Source organism: Helicoverpa zea, chromosome 21 (assembly GCF_022581195.2).
Source record: "Helicoverpa zea isolate HzStark_Cry1AcR chromosome 21, ilHelZeax1.1, whole genome shotgun sequence".
Lineage (NCBI taxonomy): Eukaryota > Metazoa > Arthropoda > Insecta > Lepidoptera > Noctuidae > Helicoverpa > Helicoverpa zea.
This window is the reverse complement of record NC_061472.1, coordinates 4,769,765-4,793,567: the sequence shown is the minus strand read 5'-3', so window position 1 is coordinate 4,793,567 and position 23,803 is coordinate 4,769,765. Positions and strand designations below refer to the sequence as shown.

General features: G+C 34.0%; 1 protein-coding gene across 1 annotated transcript in view; it reads left to right on the top strand.

Annotated features, from left to right (window-relative positions):
• The first annotated feature begins 2,906 nt into the window (after positions 1–2,906).
• The window catches only part of LOC124640957 (facilitated trehalose transporter Tret1-like), a 50,925-nt gene continuing 30,028 nt past the window's right edge, over positions 2,907–23,803 (top strand). The window contains exon 1 of the mRNA XM_047178940.1: positions 2,907–3,195. The gene's annotated coding sequence lies outside the window, so the exon portion shown is untranslated. The remainder of the gene's footprint in view (positions 3,196–23,803) is intronic.

The following is a 23,803-nucleotide window of genomic DNA, read 5'->3' as shown; positions in this document are numbered from 1 at the left end:
TTTTCTTTGTTTGTTTTTCATCAAAATATTTTCCTGCACAAAACCTACCTCCTCAGGTTCTCAGAGCTGTTTGATGATTCAGATCGTTCACGAGTTAGCTTCTAGGAAAAGCTACGAGTAAGTATAGGTATAATAATAAAGTCTGGGAGTGGGTACAGTCTGGGTTTATTATTTCAATAATATTAAAATGACTGTTCCTTATGACAGGAATAACTAAACATCTTTATTCGAAATGAGATATCATTTTCTTAGAATAAGGCAACAACGCTATATGAAGGGTAAGGGAATCTTGGGGTATTTTGGGGTTGACATCCACGGACCGACTGCGCCAAGTCATCATCCTCCGAGCCTTTTTCCCAAACTACGTTGGGGTCGGCTTCCAGTCTAGCCGGATGTAGCTGAGTACCAGTGCTTTACAAGGAGCGACTGCCCTATCTGACCCCCTCAACCCAGTAACCCGGGCAACCCAATACCCCTTGGTTAGACTGGTGTCAGACTTACTGGCTTCTGACTACCCGTAACGACTGCCAAGGATGTTCAATGACAGCCGGGACCTACAGTTTAACGTGCCATCCGAAACACAGTCATTGGCGTCTAAGATATACTTAGAAAGTGCATACAAAATTAGGAAAGTTGCATTGCCTGACCTGGAATTGAACCCACGCCCTCATACTGATCTTGACTGCGCCAAGTGATCCTTATGATTAATCAATAAAAAGGCTACATACGAGCCGTGACCTCCTACCAGTAGAAATTGAGTAGAAGGTACTTAATGATTAATTTTCTATTTTACATAAGTACAAAACGTGCTAAGGCACATAGATGCTCGGTAACAAGACCTAGATTTCTGATTTCAACGTCTATACATAGTTAATTAGCCTAGTCTAGGTAATTAATAGCTAACGGTGCCTACAGGCCTAGGTCATCGATCGTTAAGTCTACCGATACAGTTACATAGAGTTTAAGTGAGTTTATGTCTGGCCCCAAGTTTTTATAACAACTAGTTAATGAAAGAAAGGAAATCCAGACATAATACGGGACTAAAATTGATACACTGACCTAAAGTTAGGCATTTGCAAAAAACCTAAGTAAGTAGCTCTGTCTTGAGCGTGAGCACATTTTACGCCATCTGTTGTTGGGTAGCATAATAACGTCACAGTCAAACATTTGAGCAAAGCGCCACCTAGTGAGGAGTAGCAAAAGTTTTCACTTAACAACATTTTGAAAACACATTCGTTTAGAATAATAGTACTAGATGGCGCACAACTTTATTTTGAGGATTTATTTTATCTGACACTATTCACTTTTTTTATTTTGTGTTTCTGTACCAGAAAACGGGGTTGAAGGGTAAGATGACGAAAAAGGGTGACACACTGAAAGTCTTTCTGAACCATGGAAGCTCTAAGGCGATTATCACACTGCCCCGCATGATGCAGCGTAGTGCGTGGATGCGTTTTTTTCCGTTGCTTGTAAATATCTTCGTTTGTATGGAAAACACGCATAGTCCAATACACTGAAAATGCATCCACGCGCGTTCATGCGGATCACGCACATACATGCGGAGAAACACGCACCCCCGCGCGTAGGTGCGGGGCGAAACGCATGGTATGGCACACCGAATCCCGCATTGACGCGCGTGATTTTGAATGGGCGTGACGTGTATATTTGAAAATGGAACTCGATGAGAGCCGCCATGCGTGAATCTACAAAACGCCCCTACGCGCGTGAGTGCGCGAAAAACCCGCACGATGATGCAGATCTGCACTCCCGCAGGAACGCGCGTAGGTGCGTCGACACGCAAGATGCAGCGTGATGCGGGGCAGTGTGAAGATCACCTAATCAACTGTGTAAAAATGCTGACTCATTGAAGCTTTAGGTACTGTCGATCGGTCCCTGAGTATTTTTTATTATTTATTTTCTATATTTTGAGATAATTATGTATTACCTATACCTATATAACCAATAAGTAAACTCAAGGAGTACTGGACCGATGTCTTTAATATCTTTCATCATTAGAATAAGTTCTTACTTATGACATGCTGAAATACGGAAAAAGCACTCTCGTTCTTTATCTTCAGTGGAAGTAGTCATACTGCGCAAACCCAAATAGGTTCCTAATAGGTAGGTATGTTACGATAATAATGTTAAAATCATACTTACTTAAGTTCCATTCCAAAAACACTCCTAAGCTAGTTTGTGTAAACTCTGAAAACGCCCGGCCTTGACCTGTTGCATGTGAAGACACGCCGGAACTATACCTAGGTCACACTCTGCACAGAACGTGCCTATAAAACATGTAGACTAAGTACTAAGGCTTAAATTAAATATTACCTACTTACCTACTTATTGATCTAAACTAACATTATAAAGCTGACGTGTTTATTTGAACTCGCTAATCTCAAGAGCTAACCTCTAGATCAATTTGCAAAATTCTTTTAGTATTAGGCAGCCTGTTTATCGAGGACGGTTGTAGGCAACATGTTTTATCAAGGGGTAGTTTCAGGAAGCTGGTGTAAGCTGGTCAACTATAAAATGACATCATGTGTGCACTGAGAAAAATATCAAGTAATAAGATATAACTATGTAAGTTTCATGTCTGAAACATGTGGCAAAATAACAGGCACATAAATTCATAAAACCTGTAGACCGCACCCAGGCAGGAATTAAATTAAGATATCCACACACAATTGAAAATTCAAATTCAGATTAACATTTCCCACTTTAAAAACTTCCTGAACAACAAAAACCAACAACTTGTTCAAAACGCAACGCAGTGCAAACTTTTTCATGTTAACGGAAGTTGTTCGCGCATAAACAAGTGAACATTATTATTTAATTAGAATACTAGAGAGGAGCTTTGTATCACTATAGTCATTCCGTGATTCGTAACTCAGTATCGGTTAGACGGCCCCGCACGACACTGCGAACTCCCGCGGCGCGCGCTATGTTTTAACGATAAAAAATTGGACAATAACCAGTGGATTATGCACTAAAACGACTGCAAATACGTGCGAAAAGTTGAAGGGAAAAACACAGTATTTTATATACTGTTTCCATGAACTTTTTGTAACGTTGGCAGTCGAAAAAAGTTCATACGAGTTCTAAAAGTGAATTTTAGTTTTTTTTTTTTCAATTGTTTTTGTTAAATTATTGTTGTAAGTACGTTAGTAAATCGGTTCAGTGCTCATCATACAGGTATATTATGCTAAAGATTTTAATTTATTATAAGTATGTCAGGTTATCGAGCGGAGATATTATTGCACATTTCCTATAAGTAGTTTGTTCTGGCTGTGATTTAATGATATGTAAATTCATATTTTTATTAACTACATATTAATTAATTGATCTAAAGACTAGTATAAGATTACAGCCGCTGCATTTTAATCAATAAGTATAATTAATAGCCCAGAGCTTTTAAATTATCAAAAATTCTAACTTCACAGCTACTTTGAATTTTCTAGATTAAATCTCGTTTGGGCCATTTAATTTTTAATAAAACAAGAGTTATTCATTAGGAATATCTAATGAACACCGTATTCTAAGAAAATGCTCCTTTGATGCGTAAAATATTAAAATTGGCAGAGATAGCAATCAATTTTACATTAGTCATGGTTTAAACTAACAACGTGAACGTAGGTAACAACAGTGCCGGTATGTGATCCCACGCATCATGAATATCAAAACCACGTGAAATAATAGCAAAAACTAGTCATGAAAGTTCAATATTAACATACTTATAAGTGTCCAATAACGTCAACATGTTAACTAAAATTATTATTTACTAAACTAATTATAAATATACATATCAAAAACTGTAAACTGCAACAATGATACCTCAGTATATACCTACTGTAGAAATCAAAAAGCTTTTACATTTTAAATGTCAAAAATATTCAGCCATTAATATTCTAAAAGTCGTCATAAATTGATTCAGAAAGCACTCTATTGGAGCGCTCTAGACTAAGGCAGCCTAGCGGGGAACTCTAATAGCCAATCAAATGATACGCCAACGGATCCTCTCGTGAAAATCAATCAATCAATCGGAATGTTCGTACTCAATGTGTACCTAATATTGATCAACGCACGTGTATTGAATTTTCAGTACTATACTACTATAATAAAGGGAAAATATTATTTTGCTTGTTTGTAAAGGCTCTGAAACTACTGAAATACTTTCACTGTTGGAAAGCTACACTCTTTTCCGTCAGTCTTCTCCGCGGTTTCAACAGCGTCCCTTAGGAACTACTGCCCATACCCGGCAAAATATAGCCTATGTTCACCGGGGATATAGAAGCTTCCTAACAGTGAAAGAATTTTTAAAATCTCGGTTAAGTAGTTTCGGAGCCTTTTCATGTCAAACAAACAATCAAATCTTTCCTCCTTATTATTATATTAGTTTAGGTAATGTAACCTAGCCTGCACTATTCGACTCCAGAAAATTGAGCTTTAAGTTATGATGAAAGCAAACCCATCAACAGATACACAACTTAAGTGACTATGCGACCAACATGGAAGACCGCCATTAACTCGAGATGAAGGGCAAGAGTAGATACACACCACAGTCTAACAATTTATTATGTTAATATAATAGCCTGTCGCTATTTCCGTCAACTAAGCCTAATATAGGTAAACAATTGTTTCAAGGAACCTACAATTATTTAGATAGGAAGTAAAAACTAGTAGAACTAAAAGTATTTATGATATTTATCAATAAGGGTAACTATAGTAACATCAAGTGTGTTCCGGATTAAAAAAAAATATGTTAGTAGTGCGACCTTTTTACTCTATGACCAGAGTGGACATCGTAACTTCGATATTCCTGTTACGACCATAAAAAAGGCAAATTCCTTTTCAAAAAAAATAGTGGTCTCATAAACCTATGCACAAACCTCATTTGGTTTTATTATCTGGCCAGTTTCAAAGTTATAAAACTATGCTCGTTCTTATTGCGTAATGTTTTTCAACTAAGTGTCTATGAAAATGTTGTGCAATAAACAAACGATAGACAAACTCTTTGTAGCCTTAAACTTAAACTTGTTTGTGAAAAAAAAAACTTTATTAAGAGTCATCGTCCTAATGCAATTTGTCGAGTCTAAAAAACTTCGTCATTAAAATTCAGGAATTTTAAACATCCGTTTAGTGGCCGTCCTTTTTGAGTCTAGGTAAAAATAATTCTTGTTTTAATTATTATTAACATAACGGTATGTTTGTCTTTAAATCTATATAAAATCAAGAAAAATATTCTATCTTATGGCAAGATATTTGAATCAATTGCCAGTTAGTTGCCACATCGGAGTCTGTGTGTCAAGGTGCGATGGCTCATTAAAGGAACGCCGCATTCTTCGTTTATAGTCTATGGAGTCTGTGTCTATGGACGAAGTTCAATGGTACCATTTACAGTCACGCACCTGAGTGGTCTTTTTTTACACAGCTTAGATTGACTGGCTCGTTATTCGTTCGTCTGGTTTTTGGACGTAGACTAAGAAGATTTGTATTTTTGTGAGGAACAAGAGTATTAAAATTGATCCAAATATTGAATGGATCTTATATCAAACGCTTAAAAAAGTGTCCGTTTTACTATATTTTAATAAATTTTATTCTATTTAAATAGTTCACAAAGACTGCTTCTTATTTTTGTTTTCATTTTTAATTTAAAAGTTGCATTTTATAAATTGTTCAACCTTTTCATAGATTTACAATATTCATGATGATTAGTTTACATTTGCACAAGTTTCATTTAGGTAGTTGTTTTTCACTAACACTACTAACACAAGAACAGTTCATAAGTTCATAAAAATAGGAGTATAAGTAAACTTATTTTGCCTTGACGTCACTAAACCCGATATACAGTTTGACGTGTCTACACACTAATTAAATACTCTTTGATGTACGCCTACTCGTAAATCGAACCTTCTTTATTTTTTGTACACATCCAGTGACAGGCTTTCTAATCTGAAACTTCCCACAGCGGCTTCTACTTTGATTAATGTACACATATGCACACACACTTAAAGTTAGGAGAATTTACATAATGTTACATTTCCTTAAGTCTATATTCAACTAGTGGCTCGCAGAACAATCTTCGCTACAAAGTCTACCATATTAAAAATAAAAGAAATAAATTAAGAACTACTCGACAGATTTTGTGCAAACTTCACATAAACCATTTACTAAATAGTCCGAACAAAGCCTAAATATTTGGTTTGGATAGGTGAACCCGTTCTTCGGTTACAAAATTACACCGAAAAGTGACATGTATTTTTATATAAATGTATAGATAACTGCTACCGTCTACTAACTTGTCTGGTTAAGCAAAATATGGGGCATTTAATGGCATGTGGATAGAGACAGAAAACAACGGAAGCACCATTTATTTTGATCAATAAGTAAGGTTCATCAAACAACTTATTTTACAAACCACAAGAGTACAGGCTAGTTTTCAAAATAGGTTGTCTTCAGTATAGAAGAAATAGATAAAAAATCTGCTTTCTGAGGTCTAATCTGAAATCCAATACCACCTCGATAAAATTCGCATCACATTGCAGATCAAATTCTAATGATTGATCAGACGCTAGATAAGCACACGCATAGTTAAATCAATCTTTTATTTAGGTATTATTAACACCTAATTAAATTAAGATTAACCGTAAAAGATAAGATAAAAAGTTAGCTTATTTATATAATTTAGGTATCTATGTCTGGAAATATTTTGAATTCACTGTTTCGGTTTTTTTCCAAACATTTTCTCTTGAAATTATTAATTTGGCACATGATACTTTAAGATAACAAAACTAGTTCTTATCCTAGATAAATCTCGATCGACTTTTAAAATATTAAAAATATTTATTTATTTTAATTATTTGTTTATCTAATATTACTATCGGATATCATATTGTTTTTCAATAAACAAATGCATTTGATAAAAATATGAATATGAAATATTGATGACAATTATTAAAATATCATGTGACTTTTGAAAAACCTACACACGTGTAATTTCTAAATGTCAATGGTGTCTATATTCAATTGCTACCATAGTTTATTAATTTGTTAAAAAAATATGAAAGATTCACTGGCCAACGAAAGTTTCATTTATTTAAAAAGTTAAAGTCAAAAACGTTTATTGAAACTAGGCTAGCTTTTAGCTCTTTTTCACGTCAAAATTACAAAAGGACCGCACCTACAAACAAAACGCCCACCTGTCACCACTTCCCAGTGTTATTTATGGCTGGGAAGAGGTAGCGGGAAAGAATAAACTTCTCAGCAACAGAGCTGTCTATTAAAATTTAATTATAATTAAATCAAAATTGTTTTATATTTTAACATGTTTTTCAAAAACAGAAAATGATAATTAGGGTCATAAAACAACTTGAACTTTTACAAAGTGAGTGCAAGGAAATTAACTATAGCTTAAAAGCTTATCACACACAATTAAAAAAAAACGTCTTTCTGGGATCTAATTTCACATCCAATGCCGAATTGATTAAATTCGCTTATATTTTTATATCAAACATAGTAGTATATTGCAGATCAAAAGCTTATCATTGATCAGATGCTAGATAAGCACACGTATTATATAGTTAAATCTATATTTTTGGTGATATTAACACCTAATTAAATTAAGATTAACCGTATAAGATAAGAGAATAATTTAGCTTATTTTTATATAATTTATCTATGTCTGGAAATATTTTGAATTCACTGTTTCGGTTTTTTTCCAAACATTTTCTCTTGAAATTATTAATTCGTCACATGATACTTAAAGATAACAAAACTAGTTCTTATCCTAGATAATCTCGATCCATGATATTTTTGAAAATATTTATTTATTTTAATTATTTGTTTATCTAAGATTGATATCGGATAAGTATCATATTGTTTCTTATTAATTAAATGCATTTGATAAAAATATGAATATGAAATATTGATGACAATGATTAAAACATCATGTGACTTTTGAAAAAAATCCTGCACGTGTAATTTCTAAATGTCAATGGTGTCTATATGCAATTGCTGCCATAGTTCATTAATTTAGTTGACAAAAATATGAGAGATTCACTGGTCAACGAAAGTTTCATTTATTTAAAAAGTTAAAATCAAAAATTACAAAAGGACAGTACCCCAAAACGCCCCCCTTTCACCACAGTAATTAATTAAGGTCATAAAAAACTTGAACTTTTACAAAGTGAGTACAAGGATATTAACTATAGCATATCTTATCAGCAGCATACCTATGTACATTGAAGAATTAAACGCAATTTAAAAAAAAACTTTCTGGGACCTAATTTCACATCCAACACCATAACGATTTGCTTTTAGTTGTAGATTCATATTCATATCATTTATTTGCGTTCCACAAGTTTGTCAAGGTGTTATGTTTCAATAAGCTTACAGCTACGTACATTTGTGGACCCTGTTAGGGCATAGAAACTTTAGGCACATTAAGAAATACGTATAACTATCTTATTCTAAATTATTATTTCGGTAGCTTTAAACATTATAATAGGAATGTTAATTTATAATTAAAATAAATAAGATCAAACATAGTAGTATATTGCAGATCAAATTCTAATGATTGATCAGAAGCTAGATAAGCACACGCATAGTTAAATCAATCTTTCATTTAGATATTATTAACACCTAATTAAATTAAGATTAACCGCTAAGATTAGATAAAAAGTTTGCTTTTTTATATAATTTATCTATGTCTGCAAATATTTTGAATTCACTGTTTCGTTTTTTTTTCCAACCATTTTCTCTTGAAATTATTAATTCGTCACATGATACTTAAAGATAACAAAACTAGTTCTTATCCTAGATAAATCTCGATCCATGATATTTTCAAGTTTCTTATAAAGTAATATTGTTTCTTATAAAATGCATTTGAAAAAAAGAAAGAAAAAAATAAATAGAGCGGGGGAAAAAAAATTGTGTGACTTTTGTAAAAGTCCTACACGTGTAATTTCTAAATGTCAATCGTGATATTGGTTTGCCCATCGTCATAAAATGAAATCAATCAAAAAAAACTGTGCAACAATAACGCTAGAGGCAATTAAAAATAATCAGGGAGGCAGGAATGGTATTACTATGTAATACATAATTCAAATTCTAATAATTGATAAAATGTCAAAAACGCAGACGAATACTTAACTAAATATTTTTGGTTCTATTAACATCTAATTAATTATTCACTGCATAAGATAATATCAAAAGTTTATTTATTAATGTACCTAATTTTATCTAAGTCTGGGAATATTCTGAAAATACTTTTAAAGTTGTTTTTCAATAATTTTCTCTTGACTTAATTAACTCATCACGTGATTCTTAAAGATAACAAAACTAGTTCTTATCCTAGATGAATCCCGGTCAAAGATATTTTCAAATGTTGAAAATATTTATTTATTTGTTTATCTAAGATTGATACTAGATAATATATTGTCGCCATTAAATAAATGCATTTGATAAAAATATGAATATAAAATAGAGCGGGGAAAAAATCATGTGACTTTTGAAAAAATATTACACGTGTAATTCGTAAATGTCAATGTTGATCATTGGTTTTCTCATCGATATAAAATGCAATCAATATAAAAATCAGTAGGATTATTACGTGAACCTATTGGCAATTGAAACTACTCAGGATAAAACTTACTTCGCTCCAGCACTGTATTCGAGAATTTCCTATCTAAACAAAATAGACTCCTTCTTGATAAGACCTTTTCTTTGGAAACGCAACTAGCTTTACGTTTCAAAATTGAAAAATCTGAGAATAGAATATATTATCCTATAGCTAATTGATTTGTCGTACATGAGATTAAGGTTGTGCTGTTTTTATGTCCCACAAGTTCTCGTAGTTAACTTGTATAAGGTTTCATACAATTTGGTCCAAAAATGTCTACCAGTGTTGAGTGTTGTGTTGTAGGTACACCGTAGTTGTCAATGTACTCTAGGTAGGTATAATAGTTTTACTCATGGCCTTCAAACTGACATAAAACGCAATACAATGTTTGTTTTTTAATACTATTTTTATTGTTCAATAGCAAATCAGGTAAATGAACTAATATTTTATCTCAAATTTTATGCGTTATATGCAAAAACTTCTGTTCTCTTATCTATCTAGAAGATAGAATACCAGATAAGTCTGACATCTGCGTCATCAAAAGCGGGTTTTGTCACCTATTTGTGTTTTTATTTACATAAGATCTATATCTATCAATAATTTATATCTTAATCTATTCGTCATATCCCATATTAGACTTATATTTTTTAGGGACCATGGGCAAAAATGTATGAAGCCTGGGCTCACCCACCAACAGAGATGAGACCACTTTGAATATACTTGTAAAGCACTAAATATAAAGATTTAAACTCATTTTTGCGAAGAATCCATGGGGTTATTTTGCTATAAATATTTTTCTCCGACCATAAATAAACTAATATTCTGCAAAAAGTAGTGCTGTTATGGCAGTGTAGGTTTTGTTATTGAACACCTTTAACTAGTTTTAATTCCAGGTTTAATAAAAAATAAAACAACTGCTAACAGTTAAAATTATTTTTGTTAACATTTCAATCAATATCAATAATAATGTCGTCTAAATATCCTGCCGGTGGATTAAATTGTGAGTGCCTGCCTAACCCTAGACACCATATTATTGAAATGATATGAGCACAACTTCCTACTGAGCGTCTACCTGTTAGACACGAGCAGTAATACTGAGCGATGGCATCTCGACCCATTTCGTTTCTGTTAACCAGAATGTATACCTACGTAATATGTAAACCTATTTAGGTGCATATCTTTTTTTTTGCCATGGAATTGAAGGTTCTTTCCTTCACAACGGCATATGCTATAACTCTGTTGGACAATGCGCCCAATTTGACTCATGGTCCAATGCATGAATATTATCCATATATTTATTTCTGGCTCGTGTAATATTAACCTAGTAATCTTAAAGGTGAAGGACTCAAATCCTTGAAGACCCCGAAATATGATCGATTCCAACCGTTTAACTGTGAATATGCCCTGCAACGAGTTATGCCCAATTCGTCATTTTAGTGATTTGGCATCCATAAAAAACGTGTCCCAGTTGGTCATTCGATAAAATATTTTATTTTGCTTAGTCTCAATTCGTCATCCGTATTTTATTTTGTAAAAAGTACTGTCAACAAGAAAAGCTTTACAATATAGTAATAGGTATGTTTTTTTTATTTATGTTGGTTATGTTTTTTTTCGATAATGGCAAGACGCTATTAATAAAATCACGATTTCAACGGCGTCACACAACGCACGGCCAAAACCAAAATACCAGGATCGCATAAATCAGATGAGTAATATACCAATCAACGAGTGTCCATGGAACTGCCCACCATGTACTAGGACCGCATAACTTACAGGAGTATAGCAGTCAAGAGTGTCACGATTTTATGATATATAAAATAAGGTAATAAAACAGAAGCCTTTTGTTTTCTGGAAAGAGACAAAATATAGAAGAATGGGCAAAGTATGGTCCGGTTTAAAAAAAAAAACATGTGGTGTAAATGCATTATTAGTTGGTTGTTGAGTGCCCTTTGAAGTGCATGTGACTTAGTAAAAATGAATACCGGAAAAACAGTAAATAGCACAATTTGTGACCAAAACTTAAGTACATTTAAATAAATAAAATAAAAATAAATATATTTTCTTAATTGTGTATGGATGGTAATTGTCTATTTCACCACCGCCCTGAGGTAGACTGGTAGAGAACGCCTAAGGCGTTAAGTCCACCGTTGTGCAATGTGCAAAAAGTATTTTAAATAAATAAATAGTAAGAACAAGAAGTTTAAGAAGATAATTGAACTGAAACGTTCTGTTTATAAGAACAAGGTCCAATTTAAAAAAAAACTGCAGTATGTGCAAAACAACTACTGACTAGATTCAAATTATTTTTGGATATTTATTTTCTTGTTTGTGAATATTTTTATGTAGGTATACAATCTCTTTACTAGTTATGGGCACCTGGTACTTTTGTTACCGGTACACAAAAGTATCGAGTCACATTTTCGGGTTTATAAAATGCCCATGTTGTCTTCACCTGTGTTTTAATGTAAATTTTATTATATTTATTTATATGAGAGCTATTAAAACCTTTACCTACATCGAAGTTTTTCATTTAAAATTTCTTTTAACACTTTTATTTCTGACGGTACTCTGCTACGTGAAATTTTATGCGGGTGACGAAACGAAAGTCAAAATTTAAATATTAAATTATTTATTTTGCTCGAATGACCAATTGGGATTTGGTGTATGGAAAAAATAGTTGGTGACCAATCGGTACTAATGACAAATTGGGAATAACTCCCTGCAACCGTGCAACGAGAAACTAGGCGATCAATCAATAACGTTAAAGTATATTTTTGAACATAAATACAGCAAGATATTCAAGTTCAAGAACTCTGATAACAGCTTTACCGATTAACTGTGTTGTGTCGCCCGCAGACAGTCAGTCGCCATAAAGGATCACCAGCTTATGTAGTACGGAAAGACTGTTCAAATGCTGGTTGCAATTCTATGGCCAGGTTTAAATATTTCTTTATTATATTTAACAATATATATTTACATTACAGATATAAACTACTTACAAATAAAATGGAAACAGTAAAACTATGAATCAAAAAATTCATCTGCATCACTGTCAGCAGGGATGCAATAAATGGATGGCCAAATATTTCTAGATTGTCTAATCACTTCTTGTAAGTACCTTATGGTCATCAGGCCGACTAGACTCCGGGCTGATTTGTTACAGTTTCATAAAAACCGACAAAGCAATTTCGAATCCAAAACCTCGAAAAAACAGACCAACGAGGCAATCTAAGATGACTTGTTCCTTATAAGGTCCAAGTAAGATGATGATACGATACGACTTGTAAATCCGCAATAAAATTATTTCACGAGGGCGTTAAACAAGTTCGATGTGTATCAAGTTTCATTGACTTATCGCTTGAAAAACAAACAGTATGTTTTTTGCTAGGTATACACATGTACCAAACTTGGTACAGCAGCCTACTTAGTGGGTTTAATTAATAACCTGTTCCTGTTCTAGTGTAGGGCAACGGCCCCTTCTTAGACAGAGAAGACAAAAACATCGATTTGTCTGCTGAGCTGGCAAATCATCTTGATTGATTTATGATTCTGCCTGGAGACAAGTACAGTTTGTTATTTCTTATAGTTCTCATATATTCTGTAGCGGACAGGTTTTTGAACTCAAATTATTGTCGAGTGTACTTTTTAAATTTCCTCCGAGGTTTGTTTCATAGCAGCTTTACACCCGTTTTTTGGTGGGGAATCATCAAATGATCGCTCTCCCGCTGTGGACACCCACCGTGAGGCAGTGTCAGACTCTTACTGACTAAAACCTTCTTGTTCCTTCTTCAGCCCGTTGTGATCCTTACCACCTTTATATCCCCCTTAAAACACTTTTTCTAATAAGACATTCAGACTACATTGTGAGTGAGTCACAAGAATTTGCTAAAGAATGTAGCCCCAATGGTATGATCACCCATTCACACCTACTTAGCTACTTACCAGACATATATATGCAAAAACATTTGATATCGGATATTTGTAGCACATTTAAATCAGCATCCCAACTTAAGTAGTACCAAAATTAAAATAATGCGAAAATGACTCCGTATCTCACATTTTCAATTCACATCACAAGAATTGCCTTAGTAGATATTTTTATATTGATGAACAAAATTCCTTTTATCAAGGTTTACGTTTTTTATTAAATCAAGATAATAAGTTCATCGCATCTTGAACGTTTTTGTTGGATGTCATAGTAATGCTCCTATGTATTAGACCTAATTGTCTTGACTTTACATGTAAAGAGGCATTAACTTATGTAGGTAACAATTTAATTTAAAAAGCATTTTATCCTAAAACAATATCCCTATTACTTAACTCTATGAATAGGCAGGACAACATCCACACTGTGTCCTGACGAGGTTCAAATCTAACCCAAATAACAGGTTTTCAACCCGTTTCATAGCGACAAAGTTGAACTAATAACAAAACTGGACGGTGTTGGATTCCTCGAATTGGTTTATCTATGAGATAAATCGGTCTGTGGGCTGTTTGAGTTGCTCATTATGGTCATAAAGAGTATATTTTAACCTATACGTAAGTACTTCATATTTAATGGTGAATAGAGAATTAGCTAAAAGCATCAATTTTAATTTCATAATGGTAACATATTTACAAGAGTAAAGTTTTAAGGATAAGCTACTTGGTAAAAAACTTCAGTAACATGTTGTCAAAACAGGCAAATGGCTATATATTCTCGTAGAATACTTATCAGCCAGCTGCCCAGGATATAATATAATTTATATATATTGTATGCTCACATAGGTACACTCTACTTCCTTTCTTTCATAAAAAACTGCAATTCAACTTGACCGAACCGAGGTAGGGCGCTTACATAGTTCATTCAACATTTCTGTACACTTACTAATGCAAGAACCATTTTTTTTGCATCATTTTTCTATAGGAGTATATATTACTTATTATGCAATATAACCCAAAATCAATTGGAAAACTACCGAACAAGTTTACAACGTATGACGTCATGAAATGCCTTAAAAGCCTGTTTACGACTGAAGTTACAAACAACCAGTTTTGAGAGCTCTTCACTTCATTCCGATTTGAATGTGTTAAAGATAGCATTAATTAATCGTTAAAGTTGTTTGGTTTGTGGGCCTTATATGAGCACAATTATGTAGGTATTTATTAATGGGCCAATGGTAGAAGGTTCCGTCACACTGAACTTTATATTCTAGGTACGTTTCTTGATGTTAAAGGATTCTATTTCATTGACGGCATTCCAATCCTTTACCTACGTTATATCCTCCTCCTCCCAGCCTTTTTCCCAACTATGTTGGGGTCGACTTCCAGTCTAACCGGATGTATCTGAGTACCAGTGCTTTAAAAGGAGCGACTGCCCTATCTGACCCCCTCAACCCAGTTACCCAGGCAACCCAATACCCCTTAGTTAAACTGGTGTCGGACTTACTGGCTTCTGACTACCCGTAACGACTGCCAAGAATACCTTTGCCTACTTAATAATTGACGAATATATTGTTATTCGATTACATGTCGATTCTTACAGAAGCTTTTAAGTTACAAACTAATTCAAATTGATTAATCCGTTTGGGAGCTATTAACAGCATTTTCATCAGTATTTTTTATTGACACTGGCGAAACCGCGGGAAACAGTTAGACATAATAAACCACATAATTAGAAAACAATATTTTACGATCATGTACAATTTAATAGGTTTACATTAATTACAACTAACCTTCACTTAGAATCATCGGTATTTTTCAAGGAAATATTACCTACAGTTGAATCTCAATAATTATTGAAGTATTTACATAATATTTACATTAATTTAATATACATAAACCACATAAAAACATGTGATCAGTGATTTGACCAACACACATCTCCTACATAATGTCGGTATCCTGAATTAGATCAGTTTTCAGATTAGGTATTAACTAAAACAAATTAAGGTTTGCTCGAGGGTGAGAAGATACTAAAAATGTGATCCTCGCATTTAGTACCTTTTCCTGACTGAGTCACAGTTTAACATAAATTCTCTGAACGCCGTATATTTATTTTCAACTGCTTTATTGAATTATGTAATTTTATTTAAAGTTATACAAAATTGATACTGAATAACCCATTGACCACATCATTTGTGGATCATCCGATGACTTGCTTTTTGTTGTAAACAGCCAAACCGTGAATGCCTATGATAATTTTATGACCCATTTTATTGATCGCATAATTTGAAGGCTTGACTGGCTTGACTGTGAACCTATAACTATTCTTATAACTTCTCTATTCGTTCCGTGGAGAACAAAATGACTAGTGGAGATGTCAATAACGCAAAATCTCCTAAGGAAGTAGCGCGCCAAAATGCGTGTGCTCGAAGGACGAGAAAAGTTACTGGCTCCGCCCTTACACGCCTTCCCCGCCCATTATTTTCAAAAAAAATCACCAATCAACCAAGACCAATCTTTGGCGGAAAAGTTTTGATTTGACAAGGATCTCGAACGTCTCGTTAGTTCTAATAACTGATCACGCCTACCGCACGTTGCTTTACCTACAAGAAGGCGCTTGACCTGTCTCGCTTATGGCATCTCCGCTATGTTTCCTTCCTTCGTTATTTATTCTTATAATATATTCATCTTCTATTTTAGGGATTTAACGACAAGAGTAGAATGTCGGCTGTTGTCGTCAATTCTATTTTGTTTTTATAGAATGGCTCAAAAGGTTGAACAATTAATTAAAAGATAAGATTTTATCGGCATTTGCTAAGCATACATTTTAAAAAGATACTTTGCTGATTTAAATAAATATGTTGTAGGTAGATTCTGGAAGGAAAATTTTGAAACAGATTTTTGATTTTTCAATAAGGAGGAAAAGATTTTGCAATAGATATGAAAATTATAAATGCATATAATATCTATATATAACTTTATCTGTTATTTTTTGGACAACGAAACATTTATTTTTTTATAATTATAAGTATGATAAAATAGTAGAAACTCAATCCTTCAAAATGAGACTATTTCTATACAAAACATATTGATAATGATTTCAAATGCAAATATTCTTGCCACTTTGGCTTTAGTCTATTTATTAGAATTGAGATGAAAATTATGTAAAAATGTCAATTTAACTAACAATAACACTGATAAGAAATCTTCAAAAAAATAATTTAAAGTGTCATCATCGTCACCGGACTTTATTAGTACAACTATTTTATTTGGGATCGGCTTAAAGTCCTGCTGAATAAAAAAAAAACCAAGGTCTGCCTTCGACTAGTAATATAGCCATCTCTGCCTTAAATAAACATGACTTAGCTTAATCTTCTCCCGAGGCCTTTCCTAACTATGTTGGGGTAGGCTTTCAGTCTAACCGGTTTCGGCTGAGTACCAGTGCTTTACAAGGAGCGACTGCCCTATCTGACCTCCTCTACCCAGTTACCCGGGAAACCCAAAACCCCTTTGTTAGACTGGTGTTAGACCTACTGGCTTCTGACTACCCATAACGACTGCCAAGGATGTCCAATAACGGTCGAGACCTGTGTTTTAAAGTGCCCTCCGAACATAGTCGTTGGTGTCCAAAAAATACTTAGAAAGTACATCCAAACTCAGAAAAGTTGCATTGGTCCTTGCCTGACCCGGAATCGAAACCACACACGCATACTTGAGAGGTTAGTTCAGCAGGCCAGTAGTCTGGTGCACTTCGTCTTGTCTTTATTGCGTAATGTACTGTAAGAAAAGAAGGGTATTTTATTTGATTAAGAAATTTTAATTTACATAAGTTTAATGTAAGATAGGAATTAGGTCTCATAGATTACGAAAAGCGTAATACAACACTCCTTATGTACATAATATATTTATGTGTCCACCATGTGTGCATTACATATGTGCAATCTATCGTGTCGACAATCATCCTGAAACATATCTTGGTAACGATATAGCTTACGTCAGTAACATTTGATACTCAGCCCTAGAATATAGGTAAAATATATGCCCTTTCTATCATGCTCGTATCGAGAGATCTGTTACAGAATAATAATTATCAAGAATATTAGATTTTTTGCCATAAGTAGTTGCATAATTAGCTGCATATTACCTTAGTTCAATTGGTGTGTTTCAAATCCTATTCAGTATCAATATTGTCACAATTTAGGCCAATATCTATAGGAAACATTCTATTTGTATATCTAAACATGTCAATTTATATATTCGATATTGAAAATTATTCTACATTTTGCTCAATGATTTATCTAATCTAGACAAGTAAGTGTCAAAGTGATGATGGCTTAATGACTGATTTAACTACTTAACTAACTGATCTTATCGCGATATCTGAAACCAAATCTCTGCGGAGTAAGCTAGATTTTTTGATGTCTGGTGTCAAAAATTTACATTTTTCTCATATAATTAGAGACTATTATTTATATAGTCCTTTCTTATTTAATAAGCATAAGATGCAGATTAGATATATCAATCTAAATCTAGAACTTAGCACCTGCTGAAATAAATTAGTGATTCTAATGATTTGCACTTACTACAGTTCCGTATCATCTGACTAGGTATTTGACCATTGGTGGGAAAAGGGGATTCACATGTTATTCTAAAATGTAATTTTATTAAAAATATATGTTCATAGAATCTTCTCTGCCAATTCTCACCATGGCCTAGACATTAAACCCAGACAATATGACGCTACACTATAATTTGCAAAGCATGCAAGCCTTCAAAAAAATATCCGCCATAAAAAATATACTGATCATTTTTTCTCTACAGTCCGAGGTCAACGTTATGTTTAAAATAATTCGAGAGTGAATTTGCAATTTATATTATTAGTAATTTAAGAAGTAGGTATAATCAGCGCATTGCGCATGCAAACGCTTTTAAAATTCTTAAATCCTTCAATACTTTTTATGCATGATATCTAGTTTTGCGTATAATGAAGTAGTTGATTGCCAACAAATAATTATTAAAAGTATATCATACGTGGTTATTATTATGCCTAAACTTACCAGGTTGAGGACAGTTTTAGCTAATAATTTGTAGCTAAGTGATTGCTTGTTGCAAAACCTCAATTGATTGATAAGTGCGATCTGCGAAATTATTTTGTGATTTGTGGGGTTGAAACCCTCGGGTCGTGGGGTCCAAGTGCTCATCTGCTTTGTAAAGATCTGGCAAAGCGACTTGCTGACACTTCAAGTGACCCAAAGGATGGTTTTTAATTTGGTCAAAAATTGAGCATTGTCATCCAATGTGGCAATGCTGCCAGCCTCTTGGGTACACTCCCGGTGGGTAGCGATGAGGAGGATTTTGATGAGATTTTGTAATTGTTATTAGTTTTAAGTTGTATATATAGATAAGTTTAATAAAAACGTTGTTTTTATTAAAATGTAAATATGATTAAACCAATTAGTTTTGTGATTCCAAAAAAAAACTTTAATTGTTACCTAAGTTTGAAAAAGGATCTCAAAAATCTGAAAGCAAAATTATTATTGGGTGTCGCACTTGATTTACTGATCTTCGGAATGGCGTGATTTGAAAGTTGCCCGGATATAGATGTCATTATATAATACTAGCTGTTGCCCGCGACTTCGTCTGCGTGGGCAATTTGGAATTGTCAAAATACTACTTATGCCGTAGCGTAGGTGTATTCTTTTACATAACAGTATAATTAGGATTACCACTTAGCAGCAGCACGGGTTGATCAATCAAGGTGGTGTCGACGATTTGTGACTATTTATCTAAACAAATGAAGTAAAGTTTGTGACGTTGTGGAAATCTCTGGATCTAGTCAACCGATTTGGAAAATTATTACGTAATTCTCACAGAAAACAAAGGTCTGACAAAGTTGTCATTTGTACATTTTCTGCAGCAGCTGCGACAAATCAGGAGCCAGAAAGTCTGTCAAAGAGTTTTACTTACCATGGATAACGCGGTGTCTAGTTCACTGGGTTGAAGAGATCAGATAGGCACTCCAAGTAAACATTGGTACTCAAAAAGATTCGGTTTGACTGGAAGCCAACACCCACACAATTGAGGAATAGCTGGGTGGATGATGACTGAGTCATCAGGCAAGCGCATAGTTTCACTACTTGTATTTCGGGGATTTTCTGTGCACTCACTCACTATGTTATGTTGGAATTCCACCGAAATGTTTGCATTCACGATCACGCAAAGTATACGTCCGAGAGAGTAAGTCCAATTCGTGTGTTGGCACTTGAAGCCTGCAGTTCTTCCAAGATTTTCAAAATGTACGCTCGCAATTTGTCATTTCTTGGTAGAGCCAGCAGATCAGAAGAAACATAAGTGCTGTGTATACTGCGCGTCACTACTGCACAACGGTAAAATTTCGTCTTTATAAATAGCACAAACGTTCGCTCTCTTGCGGAGGACGTTTAAATACCATATTATGTGTCACACGTAGGTAAACAGGACAACAGTAGGTATATTATGATCGAACCGCTTTCAAAGATCTGATGAGCGAACAGACCAGAACTGACTTGATCGCCTCGAGAAAATCAGAGCTCTATGAAGCGATCATTCGCTTTGGTTCCTACTGTTATTGTGGTTTCTGAAAATGTATTCAATTAACCAACGATGAATATAATTCTTAGCAGGCCGACTCTTTTGACTTCTCGAAAATCATAACGTTGGTTTTTGTGCAATGCAAAAACTGAAATTCGATATATTACACATTCGATATTCACACTTCTACAGAATTGATATTAAAAGGTTTGACAACGGGCTATAGTAGCGTAGTTAAACTAACTGAAACAATGTTAGTGATCCTTCAATAAAGTTAGAGAAGCGGGTGTGCATGATGAACATTAAGAGTTGGTAAATACGTGATGAAGATGACCTAATTCATTACTATTCTAATTTGTTCATGCACCACAAAACTCAAGTTAAGGTGGAGAAAAGGATTACCAAGCTCCCAAAGGCCTGGGCATTTGCAACACGTTGCATGGCATCCTGGAAAGTTACGTAATTCTCAGCCATCAGTTTGAGCAGCGTGAGGGAGTGTCAGGCTTTGGCCCTAGTGGGCCTCACAGGGGTTTGCTGAATCTCCTTGAGGGGCGCGTGAAATAACGGGTCTCCCAGAAGCCGGAAGGTCGATGACCCACTCAAAACTAATCGCTCACGCCTACGGTGGCCGGGAGTCGTCTCTCGACATCCGGCTTTCGTGGTGTCTTACCGCAGTGGCTGGGATGAGAGTTGGGAATTTTCAGTCGCTCCGCCGCCTCATTCTTTGTCATCCCATTTCTTCTCGCTCCAGATCATGGTTTAAACCGGGGCCGGATGCGATAGGTCGCACAGTCCGCACAGTGGTGACACCCGGGCGCCACCTCCATGAGATCAGAGTTGGGAATGTATGTTTGCAAAAACTAATAGAACATTTAGCGAAAACACGTTTGATAGTAATTCTGTCTTTGTAACTGAATAATATCAATGATAATAAACGTGTGACTGTGACTGTTCGTAATTGTGAACGGTGTATTTGTGATATAATTCTTAGCTCGATGATTTGTGATTAGAAGTTGAAAGCAAGTATGTCTCTGGCCTGCGACGCGTAATTTGTACGTTTTCAGAACGAACGAACTCTTGTCTTCTGTTGACATCTTGTTGACGTATTGTGACAGGTAGTTATAACCATTGATGTTAATTTTAGAAGTGACACAATGTGTTTCGGTCGTATTTTGCCTACATTCTTCATTACTCAAAAAGTGTATTAAAACCAGGAACTTATTTTTAAGGATGTTTGAATATTAATTACAATGTTTTTTTTTATAATAATAAAATCTTAGACTCGCAATAGTCGCAATGCACTTTCAGTGTGATGCATGTTTGTTATTGGATGAAATGAATGGATATTCATGTTTATGAGAGGTATAGCTTATATTATGTCAGAACAACATATGTAGAGTTTTTAAGAATGTGGGGAAGTTCATAATTTCTTCATGACGTGGGTGCCGCTTCCCATGGGAACTACTGCCCGCACCGGGATAAAATATACCCTATGTTACTCGCAGATAATGTAACTTTCTAATGGTGAAAGAATTATAAAAATGTCCCTGACGATGCACTGATATTTCTTGTAGTGTTTTTATAGTAGCGAAATACACACGTCGTCATATATTTTTTTCTTGAAAGTAAGAACATACCATGACAAAGTGAAGTCTGTTTTCATTGTCTGTTTGCTGGGGAGTTTGTTCCACCACTTCTTCTTCCCAGCAAAAACACATAGGAAGTGGTGAAGGGCGGGCGTTTTGGGGGCTGTCTTTTGTAGATTTGACGTTCAAAAAGTGCTGATTTTCAGCCTACTTTGAATAAATGACTTTTGATTTTGATTTTGATTTTGATTGATATTTTACCTACTACCAGTTTTATGGCACATCTGTTTCTGCATGATTTTCTTCATCTATAATTTTAGGATATCATTTCTTTAAATTCAGTTTTTTGCTCAAGTTACTTATAAAAGCGTTATTTTCTATGTAAAGATTGATAATAGGCCGATAAACTTACAAAGTTCAACATTCAAATATGTGTCATTATTGCGCCCGCTGTTGCAGAAACGTTAACAGAAATTATCGTTCATTGCTCATCCCCCGTAGGTGATAGCGTGATAATATATATCCTATATGTTGAACTGGCCCCCAGGTAATATTCATGCAAAATTTGATTTAAATCTATGCAGTACTTTTCGAGTTCAGTGAGACCAAACATACAGACAAACAGACAAACAGACAAACAGACAAAAATTCTAAAAACTATATATTTGGGTTCAGAATCGATAATAGATCACCCCCCAAGTATTCTTTTAAAAAAATATTCAATGTACAGTTTTGACTTTCCTATCATTTTATTATATGTATAGATACTAGTTCTGTAATAAAAAATCTGTTATACATGTCTCATTATAGGCATTATATTATCATATTATAATCATTGACGGTTAGTGTCAGTTTTTTAGATAAAAAATATAAATTCATTAATTTGTTCTTTAGTATAATATCTGAATTTGGATACGGTGCTTATTATTTATTATTTTTGTGATCTCCTAAAACAATCCGGCTGTGTTAGTTAGGAAAATAACACGACAAATTGCATATATTTTGTATTTATCTATGTAAATACAAATAATGGCGCTTTTTGCATCATAATACCTAGACTGGGAAGTTTTTTTTTTGCTTCAGATATTTTTATTTAAGGAAATATTATTACTTAGACGTAATAACAATTGCAGGTGGTGATCTGCTTGAGAGTTTGTCAGCCATTTTAAAATATATCTTTCTGTCTCTAATAGTGGTCCAAGCTCACACAAGCAGAAGTCTTAATCATAATCATTTTATATCACGATCAGCTTATATCACTGTGAAATGTAAACAAAGAAAAATGTATAAAGGACAAAAAACCACGACCTCTACTGCCTTGAGCTAGTTAATCTAAACCACAGGATGATTATATTTTTCTGCTCTCAGTACCTACATAGTAATATTACTTATTGTGGTTCAATAAAGTAAAACAAAGTCATTCTAAATATTCACTCCAATAAAAAATAATTAAAATAACATTTAATATTGATCAACGCATTTGTAACTAAGCAATTAATATCTCGTTTGACATGATATTAGTAACTATTCAAAAAGGAGATTATTTTAAATATATTTTTTAAATGCATTAATTAGGTCATTACCACCGAAACCTGTTTTATTGTAGTTTTGTTGCTAAATTCGCAATCAAGCAGAGGTTAATTATAACATAGAAATTTTTCGAATTGAATACCTAAAACCCGTAAAAAGATAAATTACATGTTTTATTCTATAATATAGTATCTTGATGCTCAATAATAATGAGCTGAATTAAGGCAGTGTTCAGACAAAATAATTTTAAGATTCGTTTTCAAATCGCGCGTCTTAAAATCCTAATATTTCTGACTTTCTAGTTTAAACCAATTACTTGACCTCGCTATCGCACGTTACATGTGAACTAAACCTTAATCCCTTGTAAATGACGTAGCTAAGCTACCCCGTGAGGCGTTATAACTTTCTTCACAAAAAAAATGATTGCATAACTTATCAAATTATAGAGCAATGACTAATGTCAACGCTGGTTATCGTAAAAGTAAAAAAGAAGGCGGTTATGATAATGTATTCATTAATAACCTCGCAAACCAGTGACATTAAGGCTGATAACAATGGTCTAAATGAGAGGAAA